This window comes from Pan troglodytes, chromosome 14 (genome assembly GCF_028858775.2).
Source record: "Pan troglodytes isolate AG18354 chromosome 14, NHGRI_mPanTro3-v2.0_pri, whole genome shotgun sequence".
Taxonomy (NCBI): domain Eukaryota; kingdom Metazoa; phylum Chordata; class Mammalia; order Primates; family Hominidae; genus Pan; species Pan troglodytes.
In genome coordinates, this window is record NC_072412.2 from 108,173,438 (window position 1) to 108,190,978 (window position 17,541).

Here is a 17,541-nt window from a genome sequence, read left to right on the forward strand (position 1 = left end):
TCAGTGAGCTTTATACTTCTGTATGTTTTCATGAAGGTGATATAATCTTTGACTTCAAATGTAGTAGTCCCTTGAGCATTTCTTGTAAGGCTGATCTAGCGATAATTAATTCCCTCAGGTTTTGCTTGTCTGGGAAATACTTTATTTCTCCCTCATTTTTGAAGGATAGCTTTGCTAGGTTCTTATATCTGTTTCTATATTCAATATATTGTAACATGTTGTTTTGGTTAAAGTATATAAAGAACATTCAGATTAACAGAGACAAGTATTTGGAAAAGGTAGGAGTATTTTTAATTACCTTTTCAAATAATTACGGCTATTCTTCTTTGATACTACACCAGAATTCCATAAGTGATAGTTTCGTAAAAGTTAGTCGCAATGTGGAATCTGAAATCATATTAATGAACCTTTTGTACTCTGTGACATTAAAATCCAATGGTCTTTCTTGCGATTAAAATAGATTTTTTTACCCATGTATGATTTTATAACATCATGCATTGGTCATTTGGAATATATTGGTTTACTGAGTTAATTACTTCTTCCAAATGTGGACACCCTTTACTTCAAAATATCAAAAAAAAAATGTGTCAGTATCACCCCCAGTCTCAGTAAGTGCTGGGAAACTGTTGAACTCACACTGACAGACTCAAGTATCTAATTTTATCTTGAAAACTGAAACTTTATGATTGGCAAAAAACTGTCGGTTGTTTACTTAAAAGTTGCAGGCTCCTAACAGGCAAATAACATGTGAAGGGGGAAGCACATGGCAACTTATATTATGAAAATAGTCTTGACCGCAAGGATCCCCTGAAAGGGTCTTGGACAACCTAAGTGTCTAAGGATATATTTTGAAACTCACTCTTTTAACTACTTTAAATATTTAAAAGCAGAGAAAGAAAAAACAGGCAAAGAATAGACTAGCTAGAGAACTTACTGTAATACCTATGTGTATCCAACTTCCACAAAATTATAAATTTATTTATCATTTCTATTCTTACTTGAAAACCTTTTCAAGGATGCACTTTAATCCCTTAACTAAGAAGGTAGAATTACCTTTCTTGGGCTTGCAACAGCAGTTGGCCTTATGATATCAAGTACAAGGGCTGAGGGCTTCTTCCAGGATGATTCAATGTGAGCCATTCCCTGAGCAGCTTCTTACAGAAAAATAACTTAGCAGACGTAACTTCTTACACAGCTTTTTGTGACTAAGTTAAGATTCTGCAATATCTATCCAAATCCAACTTATACTTTTACAGTCTGAATTGAGTATACTAAATTCCACACCCTCAAGCTGGAGTTGCAACACTCTAATACAACAATATTTTATGAGATTCTATACTTCATATAGCTTATAAACAACTATTCATTAGTCATTATATTGGCAACTAATAGATATGCAACTTAATAGAGCCTTTTTAAAAATAAGAAAATCAATTTAAAGGAAATACTTTATTTTTATATTCCAAAATGAGCATTTTTGGAAAAATCCAAGACATTAGATTTTTGTAATGTTCTCCAAAAAAAGGTTAGAGAATGAAGAAAAACCCACTCATAACTGCGTAATACAATAACTAATAACAATTTAAGTATGTCTTTCAAATAATCTTATACACACATTTTTACATAGGAGCAATCATAGTATACATAGATTTTAAAGAATTTTTTAAATTTAGCATTTATCATTAACAATTGTCCCAAAACTTCAAAATTGTTATTTTATCATGACATCAAGTGAATCATTTACTCATTCTCTAATAGCCAGATAGCCAGTTTGTTTCCAATGTTTTACTCTTACAAATAAAATTGTAATAAACACATCAGGCACATAATGAAGAAATGTTTAGGAGCAATGCCAGACAACCGGAAAAAGACTAGTGGAATCTTCAGTACAAGAGGCATTTTGCTACCTGGCGTGCTCACAAGATCACTAGGTTCTAAGTTCAGAGAAATAAGCAAATAGATACCACAGGAGGTAGAGCAGCAAAGAAACCCTGAAAATTAGGTATTTGACCCAAGCTAGGGCTGCCTGGCCCTGAGCAAGGACACCCAACTAAGGTGGGAAGTGGGACGGGCACTCAGCCCATGCTTTTTCAGCCAAACTATGTGCCATCCAAACTCAGGACTGTATCCTAATTTGTACAAAGACAACAACATCCTTTAACCAAGCCCAGTGCCAAGGAAACCACATCTACCCCTACGAGGTGACTTCTTTCACTCAAAAGCTAGAGGAGGGACTGACTGTTATGTAAGATCTGAAACACTAGGGTTGCAAGAGCAGAGTAGAGCCAAGGAAGAGACGGGGGATGGAATTAAAGGCAAATAGATGAGTGTTTATGATGAAGAAACAAAGAGAAGTTCAGACGCCATGGTGGATTGATTTTAAGATAATTGAATATGTGAAAGGACAGAAGGAAGACAGTCAGAAGCAATAAAGTCTCTCTAGGGATAAAACCCAAAATAAGTTTTGGGGAAAAAAAAATCGCATCTTTCAAAGAGTAGCTTAAATTTACTGGTTCTAACGTGGTTGTTTGGTGTTGACTTCCCATAGCATTCTTCCTCCAATGCTCAGTACTGACAAATACAGAGTTAGCTATATCCTTGTTTTTAATTAAAGTAAGTTATTTTTGCCTGTTTCGTGAAAGGTTGAAGAGGCATGGTGTAGTGTTTATGTGTGCAGGTATCCAAGTCAAAAAGACACGCGTCTTAAGCTCAATCTTTCTGAGCCTCCTCATGAAGTTCCTAATACATCTTACATAATTATTGTGGAAAAAAGTAAAAGGCACAATATATGGAAAAGTTTACCATACTATTAGACTCATAGTTGGCCTTCAATAAATGTCATTTTTTTAGGTTTACAGTAGAAGCTTAGATTACCAAATATAAACAAAAAGTTAAAGTTAGAACCAAAGACATTTTAATTTAGAAAAGACTTTTAAGACCATGGGGGAAGTAGAATACAAATGTAGAAGCCATAAGGGTGCTGAAGACATGGTGACGTGCCACCAAGATCCCACATCAGTGACCCATAGCCCAGCAGCTGCCTTCAGGGTCAGCCCCTTCAGCAGCAGTTATCACTACAGGCAAAGGAGCAAGGTCAGAGAGAATGTGCGGAAACCAGAGGGAGCAGTCACAGACACAATAGAAGAGGGACAACCAACAAGAGCCTTTGGTGGGAGGATGAAGCCAACCACAGACACCCCGAAAGGGTGAAGCTATGGAAATAAATACCCTGGCCTTCCTGTCTTATCTCCATCCCATCTCTGCCAGGGCCTCCCATTTACTAGGAGCTAGGACGGAAGGAAACCCATTGACGAGAAAAGTCATTCTCTCAGAGCACAGAGAAGGATGAAGAAGGACAGAAAGTGGACCTGGAGTGGTAAATGGAAAATATCCAGTGCATCTTGGTCCCTCGGTTTAAAAGTAGTCTTTTTTTCACCTACGCCCTTATTTTCCCTAGCCCCCAGCATGACTGTGATGTCCCACTCTGGTTGACCTGACAATGAGCTGGCTTAAGCAAGTAGCATAAACATCCTCTTCTCCCCAAGGAAGAGCCTTTCCCAATCTCATCTTCCCATAGTTCTGGTGGCCTCATTCCCCCAGGTCCCCAAAGTCACCAGGTTCTGAGCAGCTTGTTTCCTCAGAAAACTCCTATCTTCAGTTGGCACCCAAATCGAGACTGTCTGGTTTTCAAACTGATGCTGTGTTCCCTACTGATGCGTTAACTCTTGCACCATAAGAAAGGGGACTCCACTGAAATTCAACCCCTGTTTTGTGTCCAGCAGACTTGAGAACATTTCTCTCCAGATAAAGCAGGTGGGGAGGGGGATCCATGACTTCTCTTCATGACTCTGCCTTGTTTTTCCTTTCTCTTTAAAGCCTACTTCACAGGACTTGGCATTAATCCCTGACATGTGACCCTGGTGCACTGTGTGGGCCACCATCCAGCCCAGCAGGGAAGAACACAAAAAATAGCCACTTTGCAAGCTGTAGATCACCTTACTGTAAATGTCAAAAAGAAAGTAGGCTGATGTCCTCCTTAATCTCTAAACTTCACGGGTATACATAAAGCAAATACAAAGGGTAGTGAATATGCCTCCTTACAAAAGAGACTTTTTGTAACAGATGTTGAAAGAAAATTTAGAATACTAATTTCTGTAATTCTTAACTGAAAATTGTAAACAATATGTATATGTCATAACTGACATGAAAGTAAATCTCATTCAATTTAGCAAATATCCTTTTAGCTCCTATTATGCACTTTGAGTTTTGGTAAGAGCAAGAGAAACAAAAGATGGGGCTGAGAATTTAATGAAAATAAAATTGGCATCATTCATATGACAATAATAGTAATAACAAAAATTAACTTTCTACATCATGACCAAATGGACTGATACTATTCCTATAGCCAAAAATCTATGATGCCTCTTCCCAGTGCTTCCCCTTCCTTCGAGTAGCTGGCCTGCTAGCCCCATGGCTAGAATGGCAGCTCCATTCTCTCACTGACCCCAAATCTCTGGCCACAGTTGATTTATACAGACTTGACTTCCTGAGCTAAGCTGTTTCAATGGGATTTCCTTGGAATTTTTGACCATCTGACCCAGAAATCCAAATTAACCCCTCTCTGGCATTAAAATTCAAAAAAACAAAAGACTTTTGAATTGATTATGGAGAAAGAAAAGGGCAGTCTTTTATTAGTGAAACCATGACATGTAAAAGTCAAGAATTCACTGGACACGTGTCCCACCATGTGCAGAAAGCGCATGAAATAAGGAGGAAGGAAGCCCACCTACTGAGTGGACACATAGAGTCAAGACCTGGGCAAAAGGCCCTGGTGATACTTGCTTCGCTGGTTCCATCAGTTCTCTGACTCTGCTCTATCTCTTCCCTGATAGAGTTTTGGAAGGTCAATACTTCCTAAGCTCTGAGGATACCCTCTGAGGCTGACAGCTCTCACCTAATCAGGTGAAAGCCGCTGCATCTTTAATAAATCTCCTAAGTAACACAGCCTTGTTGCACACACTTCAGTAAACAGAGGCATGTCCTGAGGTGTCTTGCCATAATGGTGACACCCCCAAGGTGGCAGGGAAATCAGGAATGGTCCAAGGCACCACTGGCTGCAACAGCTGCTCATGCCGTAGTGCAGCTCCTCCAGCACACTGACCTCCCTCTCCCAGCTTCTTCCACAGGCTCCAGTGCTGCTTCCCCTTGTCTGGGAGGCACTCTCTCTCCCCCACCGATGACTGCTTTCTGCCCTGAGCGCTTACTTTCTGCTGTCCATGGTCCCCACATCTCAACCCTCATCAGTATGACCACTCACCTGGTGTGGAGAGAACACAGCTGCCCAGTGGAGGGAATTGTAACTGCCCTAAATCCAGCAGTAACACAAAAAGGCATGAAATCACCTACCAAATTATGAAATGTGAGTTCAGTTTTATGTCAGTGTATAAAAGTAATAAATGTTCTCATGATGGCAAACAAGATTGGAGGACTACCAGGGCTGTCTTGGAGAAAGACCTTCTACTATGAAGATATCTATTATTCCGACACTGCTAATACTTTAGTCACCATGTATACCTATAATGTCACCGGGTTCATGCACATTCTTCTTGTCACATCAGCATACACTCTCATCTATCACTAAACTCCAGCATCGCTGCTGTCAATTAAGGAGTGAATTCTAGTGTGTCACTAAAGCATTAAAACGTGACTTGTGGCCGGGCATGGTGGCTCATGCCTGTAATCCCAGCACTTTGGGAGGCCGAGGCAGGTAGATCACTCGAGGCCAGGAGTTCGAGACCAACCTAGCCAACATGGTGAAATCCTGTCTCTACTAAAAATACAAAATTTAGCTGGGCATGGTGCCACACACCTGTAATCCCAGCTACTCAGGAGGCTGAGGCATGAGAATCTCTTGAACCCAGGAGGCGGAGGCTGCAGTGAGCCAAGATCATGCCACTACACTCCAGCCTGGGCAACAGAGAAAGACTCCATCTCAATAAAACAAAATAATTTAAAAAAAAACATAACTTGTTAATGCACCCATATCATAGAAGTTGCAGCTATCCTAACTAAATAAGTGATTTCATTACTTTAGGGAGGGATGAGAAGCTTAAATTATTATTGCTTTGAAGTAAACTTTCATCTTATTGTTTAAAATCACCTATGAAAGTCCTCCTTTTGGCTTAAATTTTGTTAAATGGCAATTTTTGGCTTAGGATGACAAGTGATTTTTCTACTAAACTAATATATCCATGTGTCATTATGATTTTTATCTCAGGAGTCTTTCCAAACATTAAGAAACTCTTCTTTATGATCACTTTATATTATAATTAAAACAGTTACTGGCCGGGCACGGTGACTCACACCTGTAATCCCAGCACTTTAGGAGGCCGAGGCGGGTGGATCACCTGAGGTCAGGAGTTCAAGACCAGCCTGGGCAACATGGTGAAACCCCATCTCTACTAAAAATACAAAAATTAGCTGGGTTCAGTGGCGCGTGCCTGTAATCCCAGCTACTCGGGAGGCTAAGGCAGGAGAATCGCTTGAGCCCGGGAGGCGGAGGTTGCAGTGAGCCGAGATTGTGCCATTGCACTTCAGCCTGGGCGACAGAGTGAGACTCTGTCTAAGAAAAAAAACAAAAAACTGTTATCATTTCTTACTAGCAGAAACTTGTCCTTACCTTAGCATTTAGGTCAAATGCAATGTGTAAAGTCCCTGGATTATCCAGAAATAGATTATAAATGAAATCACTTCTCTAAAAGAGAAAAAGCAAGAAACATCTACTTTGGAGTGTACACTGCTGCAATAAGCTGATTTAATGCCAAAGTGGAGACATTTTTAGCATGCTTTCCCAACTGAGGCCAAACAGATGCCTTCTCATTTGAGGGGGTGTCACAGGGAATCGTTTGAGCAGTCATCACATATGTATGCTCAACAGAATTCAGCAAAAACAATTGGGAAATTGCAGTCTGGTAAGAAATTTATGATTAGCTCAGTTCTTTAGGTATATTCATACTAGGAAAGACAGGACTGCTTGCTTGTTTTCGCTGAATTTCCATTTCTCCAGCCAGAATGGTGAGCTGCAAAGATGACATTGATAATGAAAGTCCTAGAAACCATTAACCATAAATATTTATGGAGTACCTATTCTGCCCAAGGCAGTTTGCTCAGAAAATCTGAGAATCTACTGTATCAAAGATGTTTTAACAACATGCAGCAGCTATTACTACAGTCCATGCCTTGCCTAATAGCAAAGAAGACAGTCTTTACTGTGCTGACATCTGCCCTGGAAGGCATGTCTCTGAGTATGGCTGCACTCCTTAATTCTCAACTAAGGACCTCTGCATCCTGGGGAATTCAGTTAAATGGTCCAATGTGGGGGAGAAGGAGGGCAATCCCTCAGCAAGGAAGAGTTGTGAAAGATGGAAAAGACACAGGACCTGTGGGTGACAGTCTATCTAATAAGGATCATGTACAACAGTGACACGTGCCAATCTCATTACATGGTAGTCACATGATTCAAGAACCTTTTTGTTCCAGCTGTTCCTGACAGCTGTGCTCCTCCCTCTCGCTCAGCACGAAGTTCCTGAAGCACCCAGATGACAGCCTTATGTTCAGTGTGGTCACCTGCACTGCCTGATTATACTTGCTAAATACTAAGATGAAAATACACTTGCTCTATCTCCTGCTTTCATTTCTTCTCTCTATCTCTCAGTCTCTAACTCACATGTATTTACCTGCTTTGCAAGTTTCTGCATGTCCATGTTTTTAAATGTCCCTATAAGCAACACTTTCCTAATTCATTTACTGTATCAAAGAAAATATCTCCTCCAGTACCTTCATCCCCATTAAGCCTTGGAGCTAAGTACTCCAGAAATATCATCCATTACTTTTTCCTTGAAAGTCATGCAAAAAAATATGACATTTATATATAAAGATGGTTTTTTTTCAATCTAAAGATGTTGAAAAATCTCCATAGTAGGAAACTATTACTACAGACTGCATATGAATGCCTGTATCCCATGAGATTCTACCACTGGATCTCCCGAAATGGTGTATTGAAAGCCCCTTTTAACCTGAACTCTTCATTTGGATTGCATTTGCAGGAAGCTTGTAAATGCTGTATATAGGGAATATTTGTTGACTGATGGAATCAATTTAAATGCAAGTCGTGGGTTTTAAGAAAATTAAAGCAGCTTTATATAGAAGTTAAGTTAAGGCAAACTCCATAGCTTGCTGCAAAGTGGAATTAGAGTGCAGGCATAGATACCAAAATCTATATTCTTCACTCCTGGCGCTGGCTGATAACAACAACAAAAAAATCCTGAAAGGGATCTGCTGGAGACAGGATTGGCGAGAGCAGGGGAAAAGACAAACGGCACTGCTTCAGCTGGAGCACAGAGGACAGGACCCGTTCAGGAGCCAGAGGAGGAGATGGAAAGCAACCCACAGAAGCCATGAGGCCCTGGGGGCTCTGGGAGGACACAGCAAAGAAATGCAGGTGGATGGTTCCCTCTATTGGTGAAAAAATTGCAGATCATATTAGTTGCATCATTGATTTCTGGGAAACAATGAAGAAAATATTGGCAAAGGTAATATCTGAGGATACCAAGGTAAGGTGGGGAAATCTGATTTGCAATTTTAGGAAAGGAATCCAGTTTGATGGTCTGGAGTATTTGTAATAGCAAGCCAGAGTCACACGGAAGCCCAGGAGCTCGCTTAATAACTTATTTTTATATTTATTTACTTATTTATTTATTTTGAGCCTGAGTTTCGCTCTTGTTGCCTAGGCTGGAGTACAATGGCGTGCTCTTGGCTCACTGCAACCTCTGCCTCCCAGGTTCAAGTGATTCTCCTGCCTCAGCCTCCCAAGTAGCTGGGATTACAGGCACCCACCACCAGGCCCGGCAAACTTTTTTTGTATTTTTAGTAGAGACAGGGTTTCACCATGTTGGCCAGGCTGGTCTCGAACTCCTGACCTCTGGTGATCCACCTGCCTCAGCCTCCCAAAGTGCTGGGATTACAGGCGTGAGCCACTGCGTCCAGCCTTAATAACTTATTTTTAGGACAAAATGTATGTGTAGATTTTATTATATGCAGAAACACAATTACATTAAATCTAGCTCTTTGTTTCATAGTAAATTAGAGCTTAGCACAAATATTATTCCTCCTGTATAAATGATTTATTTAGCTAAACAAATTACATTGTAATTCTCCTCAGTTTAAAAATGTAGAGCTTATGGGTTTTCAAAAGGTTCAGGGGAAACATACTAAGTTTCAAAGCCTAAAACTGTTAACATTCCTCCCTTATTCTTACTTTATCATGATATGCTATGCTGCAGATGTTTCTCAGAGACATTCAGTGAAAATCTAAGTCTCTCTGCTCATCATTTTTAATAGCCATGTGAGTTCAAGTCTTCAAGAATGGTTGAAAGGGGACAAATAAGGAACTCTCTTTTCTTAAATTAAAAACAAGAAAGTCTTCACCAACTTAAGCATCTGGGAAGCTATAAACTGAGAGTAATAAAAATTGATTAACCTTAACTGGAGAAAACTCCCACAGACCTTGAAATACTTTTGTGTAGGAGATAAATAATACAGCTGACTAATGATCTCACAAGTGCAAATATAGAAGACGAACTGGAGACATCTACAGAATCTTCCTTGTTAGGAACACTGCTCAGGTCTTTGTTCTTTGATGGAAATCTACATTTACGAGCTGCCAGATCTGGCCTGTCAAACCTACTTTTCGTTTTGGTGACTGACTGATATCCAGATGACATGAACAGCGTTTACATGTGACACATAAATATGTGCATGCAATTTAAGAGCTTTGCTGGTCATCAGATTTGGAGAAGGAATAAAGGAAAAAATCATACGCATTTTTTAATATTTACGTATCAATACAAGACTAAATTTCAGTCTGTGTGCCTCATAGTGAGATCAGCAGAAACTCTGCCTGCTTTTTTTCTATTGAGAAGTTCAACAACTTTAGAAACAAACAAAAAAATTACCGGTTAATTCTTTTGCAGTACACATTTTAGTCTAAAAAAACCCCCTTTATTATTTTCCATGATTGAGAATCAGTGTGTCCTTTTTGCTTAAAAGTATCAAAGTATGACAAAGGATTTCATGCATCCAGATATTAATTGAGGAAGCCGCTAGTGGCCTTTGCTATAAGAATATTGATATTTTAAGTACATTTTGAAAGGTTGAATAAGTGAAAATAAATAGTGCATCTATGCTCATTGAGTTTAGACATTTAGATCAGAAATTCTCAACCTGAGAGTCTCAATAGAAACTGTCTTGATCATTTGTGAGATTTGTCTCAAGAAAGTGTTTGCTCCTAATGAAGCGTTACCAGGAGCAGTTTGAGAGGTGGGGAGTTTTCTTATCGTGAGACTGGACTCAAGATTCAGTGCAGTGGCAAAGTCATTGAGCTTTGCACGTCAGAGGGAAATAAAGGTTTTCCTTAAACAAAGAAACTCTCACTCGTGTTAATAAGCTTTTCTGAGGGAGAAAGAGAACGATGAAGTGGGGAGTTGTACATATCTTGTATCCGAATTTAGCAGTAAATAATCATTACTGTTGAACCTTAATAGCTGTATTGAATACAAATTATTGCACTGCATTATTTTTACCAAAATGAAAGGAGGAGAAACTTTTGTGAAAATCTGGGTATAACCATGGCAGTTGTCTCATATTTTAACTTCATAATAGGAAGAAAAGGCTGGGAGAATGGGAGCTAAGAACTATTGATTTAAATAAATTCAAATGACTATAGTCAAATGCTTATAAGAGAACTAAGCAGGTGTCTTAGTGGCCCAGAAGATCTAGCTTTGGCAGTTTCTGACCTACACACACCCCAGATTTTGAGAGAAAGAGAGAGTGCACTACCTTGATCCCCTAACTAGCAACAGCACCAAATTTCTAAAGTCAGAGGAGTAGAAAAATGAAACTCCCCAGCTGAAGTCCTGGATCTGACGCACACTAATTTTATGAATGGCATTTCTTATTTAACCTCCTTGTTCCTCAATGTCTTTATTTATAGTATAAAGAAGTAATGCCCGTTTCCTGTCTCTTGGTGTTACATGAGGATTAAATATGAAAAAGCAGATGAATGTTCTTTATCAACTATAAAGCACTATAAAAATACAGTAATTACCCCCCAAGACAGTGTAATGCCTAAATATAATAGGTGCTAAATATTGCTTATTGAGTGAATGAATAACCAAATAAGAATTGACCTGCTCTTTCTCCAACACTGCCCCCAACCCAACCCCATGAAGCAGCTACTACAGAAGTGAAAACTAGACCCAGAGCACATTGAGAGGTTCCCTTTAGGTCTTTTTTAAATTAGTTTTCTAATTAACAAATAAAAATTGCATATATACGGTGTACAGCGTGATGTTTTGTTCATATGCATACACTGTCGAATAATTAGATCAAGCTGACTAACACATCCTTCACCTCACACACTTACCATTTTTGTGGTGAGAACATTTAAAATGTCTCTTAGCAGTTTTCAAGTGCACAGTACATCATTATTAACTATACTTACCATGCTGCACCATAGATCTCCAAAACTTACTCCTTCTCACTGAAACTTTGTACCCTTTGACCAAGATCTCCCCATCCCCACCCCCACCCCCAGGCCCTGGTTATGAGCATTCTACTCTCTACTTCTATGAGTTCAACTTTTTTAGATTTCACATATACGTAAAATCATGCCTTATTTGTCTTCTGTGCCTGGCATATTTCACTTAGCATAATGTCCTCCGGGTTCATCCACGTTGTCACAAATGACAGAATTTCCTTCTATTTTAAGACTGAATAGTATTTCATTGTTTATATATACCACATTTTCTTTATCCATCCATTAGTGGACAGTTAGTGTGATTTCATATTTTGGCTATTGTAAATAATGCTGCAATAAACATGGGAGTTCAGATATCTCTTCAACATACTAATTTTATTTCCTCTGGATATATACCCAGAAGTAGGATTGCTAGATCATATAGTCTATTTTTAATTTTTTAAGGAACCTCTATACTGTCTTCCACAATGGCTTTACTGATATACATACCCACCAACAGTGTACAAGTGTTCCCTTTTCTTTGCATCCTTGCCAACACTTACTAACTTTCGTCTTTTTGATAACAGTGTTTCTAACAGATGTAAAATGGTATCTCATTGTGGTTTTAATTTGTATTTCCCAAATAACTACTGATGTTGATCATTTTTTCATATACCCATTGGCCATTTCTTTATCTTCTTTTGAGAAATGTTTGTCCCAGTCCTTTGCCCACTTTTTAATCCAGTTATTTGGGTTTGTTGCTATTGAGTTGAGTTTCTTATATATTTTGGATATTAACCTTTTATCAGATGTATGGCTTGCAAATATTTTCTACCATTCTGTGCATTGTTTCTTCACTCTGATAATTGTTGCCTTGGTTGTGCAGAAGCTTTTTAGTTTGATGTAATCCCATTTGTCTATTTAACTCTTTAATCCATATTGAGTTGATTTTTCTATGTGGTGTGACATTAGAGTTTAGTTTCATTCTCCTGCATGTGGATATCCAGTTGTCCCAACGTCGTTTACTAAAGACACTATTCTTCCCTTTCTTGTGTGTGCTTGGCAACTTTGTCAAAGATCAGTTGACCATAAATGAGTGAATTTATTTCTGGGCTATTTATGCTGTTCCATTGGCCTATATGTCTGCTTTTGATTGTACCATGCTGTTTTGATTGTTACAGTTTGGTAGATTTTGAGATCAGGTAGTAAGAGGAGAGATTTTTTATAGGTTTGAACATTTCTTTTTAATACCTGGAACTTTAAATTTTGTTTGTTTGTTTTGTTTGAGACGGTGTCTCACTCTGTCACCCAAGCTGGAATGCAGTGGCATAATTTCAGCACACTTCAACCTCTGCCTCCTGGGCTCAAGCAATCTTCCCTCCTCAGCCTCCTGAGTAGCTGGGACTACAGGCACAAGCCACCATGCCCAGCCAATTTTGCTTTTTTATTTTATTTTTTATTTTTGTAGAGATAAGGTCTCATTTTGTTGCCCAGGCTGGTCACGAACTCCTGGGCTCAAGCGATCCTCTTGTCTCAGCCTCCCAAAGTGTTGGGATTATAGGCATGAGCCATGGTGCCCAGGCCTAAAATTGTTATTTCTTAAGGTGTTATTCAGTATATTTAAGTACACATTCACAGTGGGTGATCTTGTACTGAATAAAAGATAGTTAGGAGCTGTGCCAGATACTGCTAGTTGCCTACCCAATAGTTCTTTTTCCTTCTTATTAAACAACCTCTGTATTGTGGCAGTGAAAGCAGCTAAACATCTCCCAGGCTCCCCTGTAGACAGAGAAGTTCAGCATCGTGTAAGAAATAGAAAGTTATTTTAAAATATTTACTCAACTGGCAGATACATCCATTTTGTCCTCCCCTCTTCTTCTTTCTTCCTTCTTAAAACATGGATATAAAAGGCTAGAACCCCAGTGGCCTCTGTTACCCAGGAAGAAACCTTAAGGATGAAAATCCAGGTGCAAAGCAGAAATGCAGAAGGAGCCTGGCTCTCTGATACCAGCATGCCAATGAGAACTGACTACATCTGACTGTGACATTTTATTTTATTTTATTTTTATTTTTGAGATAGGATTTCACTCTGTCACCCAGGCTAGAGTGCAGTGGCATGACCACAGCTGATTGCAGCCTTGACCTCCCACGCTCAGGTGATCCTCCTACCTCAGCCTCCCAGGTAGCTGGGACTACAGGTGTGTGCCACCATGCCCAGCTAATTATTTGTATTTTTTGTAGAGACAGGGTTTCACCATGTTTCCCAGGCTGGTCTTGAACTCCTGGGCTCAAGCAATCTGCCTGCCTAGGCCTCCCAAAGTGCTAGGATTAAAAGCATGAGCCACCATGCCCGGCCTTCCATAATGTTTTAGGAAAGAAAAATAAGCCTTTATTTTGCTTAAGCCACTGTTATTTCAGATCTCTGTTATTAGCAATGAAACACATTCCTAGCTCTTATAGGAGCCTGATTTTTTCAAAGTTTTGTTTAACATTTAAATAAAGATAAAAAAGTCTGAATTAATAGTTTCTATAATATAATCAATACATTTCAATGAAATATGAATCCAGGACACATCAGTAAGTGAAAAGTAGAGAAACAGAATTATAAACTATCACTACCATAATATTTACAAAGATAACACTTTCCAAACTAGACCTTAAATTTTCTTTAGAATATTATGATGCCTTTAAAATTCTGTTTTCTTTACTGGATTACTTAATTTTAAATACCTTTTTTTGGAAAGTGGTCTTTCTTTTTCATTGACAAGTAAAAATTGTGTGTGTATCTATATGGTATACAACATGCTGTTTTGATATAAGTGTACATTGAGTAATGGCTAAATCAAGCTATTTAGCCTATGCATTAACTCACATACTTATCTTTTTATGGTGAAAGCATTTAAAATCTCCTCTCTTAGCAATTTGCAAGTATACAACATATTGTTATTAACTATATTTACCATGATGTACAACAGATCTCTTGAACTTATTCCTCCAGTCTAACTGAAATTTTGTGTTCTTTGTTTCTCATGGTTTCTAGAACAGGAGATGGCACATCCTAGACACCTTATACATATATATTTTTTTTAAGATGGAGTCTCGCTCTGTCACCCAGGCTGGAGTGCAGTTGGGCGATCTCAGCTCACTGCAGCCTCCACCTCCCGAGTTCCAGTGATTCCCCCACCTCAGCCTCCCAGGTAGCTGGGATGGCAGGCACATGCCACCATGCCTGGCTAATTTTTATATTTTTAGTAGAGATGGGATTTCACCATGTTGGCCAGGCTGGTCTGGAACTCCTGACCTCAGGTGATCCGCCCGCCTCAGCTTCCCAAAGTGCTAGGAGTATAGGCATGAGCCACCACGCACAGCCCCTTATACATATGTTCAAGGTAAGGGAGGCTGGCACTTGGCATAACATAGTACTTATCTAGCACTGATAGAATTGTGGGGTGATTAATCTTCTTTTGGTTTTAATTTACGAAAAATAAACTATTTCCTAAAGAAGAATGTGGGAGAGAGAGAGAAAGGAAAGGAGATATCAAATATATCAAAGACAAATTCACTCTTTTGTTTTGAGCCATCTTCTTTCTCAACAATCAAAATGCTGAAGTTTTTTTAACCTGATGGACAAGGTTAAGAAAGACAAGATTAAGGTTAATAGATAATTCACGAAATTGTTCCCTAATATCCAGCTTTCAGAGGCATGACTCTGGATTCAAACATTTGCTTCGCTGCTTACTCTGATGTCCTTGGACGAGTCACTGAACCTCACTGAGAGTAAATTCTTGCATCTCTAAAAAGGAGAATAATAGAACCTTATGTGACACTCTCCTGCAAATCAAAAAGAACAAGTCAAATGGACAAAAGATCTGACTAGGAAACAAAGTGCCACTACATTTATCAAGAGCGTTTCAAATACGTTGGATATCAGAATTGCAAATTCAAGCAATGATGAGGTTTCATTTTAGACTAATCAGACAGGAAGAACTTAGAAAACTGGATAATTCCACTGCTAGCAGAGAGACACAGAGATAGGATTGCCTGTGCTGCTGGTGAGCCTTGGCCCGATTCTCAGCAGCCATTCTGGGGAGCAGTCAGACAGGTCCCTGTCGAAATGCAGGTAGACTGTTCACTGTGGCCTACCAAGGATGGATCCTGGGTGTGACTCTCATAGGAATTCTCACCCAGCTCTGTACAAAGCATAAGCGGAGACGGTCCTTGCTCTGCCATCCCTGGGAAATGGAGGGGTAAACCAGGCCGCAAGCACATAATAGAGCACTAGCCAGCTGTTGGAGGTAGTTGGATGGTGTACACAGGACAACACATAGAGATTTTGAAAACAGTGTTGAGTGAACAAAGAAAGAAACAAAATAAGACAATACAACAAACATAAGTTAGAATAAAGGCACATACAACAGCAATACACATTTTGCCAGTAGCACATACATGCAAAAGAGTGTGCACTGCACTCCTTAGAACTGCACTCTGTGAGGATGGGAGTGAGGATTTTGGCTACAGGCAAGGAGGAAAAGAAACTGAATAAATAACTTTAAAAGTAATTGAGGGAGTCAGGTGTGGTGACTCACGCCTGTAATCCCAGCACTTTGGGAGGCCAAGACAGAAGGATTGCTTGAGCAGGAGTTTGAGACCAGCCAGGGCAATATAGTGAGACCTTGTCTCCACACACACACAAAAAAAATTTAATTTGCTGGGCATGGTGGTGTGTGCCTGCAGTCCCAGCTACTCAGGAGGCTGAAATGGGAGAATCACTGGAACCCAGAAGGTGGAGATTGCAATGAGCCCAGATGGTGCCACTGCACTACAGTCTGGGCAACAGAGTAAGACCCTGTCTCCATAAATAAATAAATAAATAAATGTAACTGAGACCACAAGTGTAAAAGAATTTAGTATAGTGCATGGTACAAAGTAAATGCTGAAAGAATATTAGCTCATATTACCTCTTTTTTCTTCTTTCTCTAAAAATTAAAAAATAATAGTAAAATAGGTCAGGAGTGGTGGCTCAGCCTGTAATCCCAACACTTTGGGAGGCCAAGGTGGGAGGATCACTTGAAGCCAGCAGTTTGAGACCAGCATGGGCAACAAAGCGAGACCCCTGTCTCAAAAAATAAAATAAAATAAATTAACCAGGCGTGGTGGCGTGGTCCCAGCTACTTGGGAGGCCAAAGCATGAGGATCATTTGAGCTTAGTAGTTTGAAGGTGCAGTGAGCTATGATTGCACCACTGAACTCCAGCCTGGGCAACACAGCAAGACCTTGTCTCAAAATAAACAAATTAATTATTTAATTAGAATAAAATGAAAATGGGGGGAACATATGGTACATTAGCATTAGCATAGCCTTTGGAATCAGAGACAATTGTCAGCTATTCTATGAAATTGACCAAGATACTTAACTTCCCCCTGCCCTGCCCCCCGAGACAGAGTCTCACTCTGTTGCCCAGGCTGGAGTGTAGTGGTGCAATTTTAGCTCACTGCAACCTCCGCCTCCCAGGTTCAAGCAGTTCTCCCTGCCTCAGCCTCTGGAGTAGCTGGGATTACAGGTGCCCATCACCACACCCAGCTAATTTTTGTATTTTTAGTAGAGACAGGGTTTTGCCAGGCTGGTCTCGAACTCCTGACCTCGGGTGATCTGCCCGCCTTAGCCTCCCAAAGTGTTGGGATTACAGGCGTGAGCCACGGCGCCCGGCAACATACTTAACTTTTTGAGCTTCTGTTTTCTGATGTCTGAAAGGATGATAAGACCAATTGTAAGGCGTGGTTGTCTAGACAACTAAATTTAGATCATATAGGTAAAATACCTACTATATAGTATGTTCGTACTTTATTTTCCATCTCCCTTCACCCTAATATGTCCCAAAATTTGCTATAATTTGTAGAGTGTGGCTCTCTTTCATAACTTTTGGCTGTGAGAGTCTCCTTCGCCCCACAATATCATAATTATTTTTT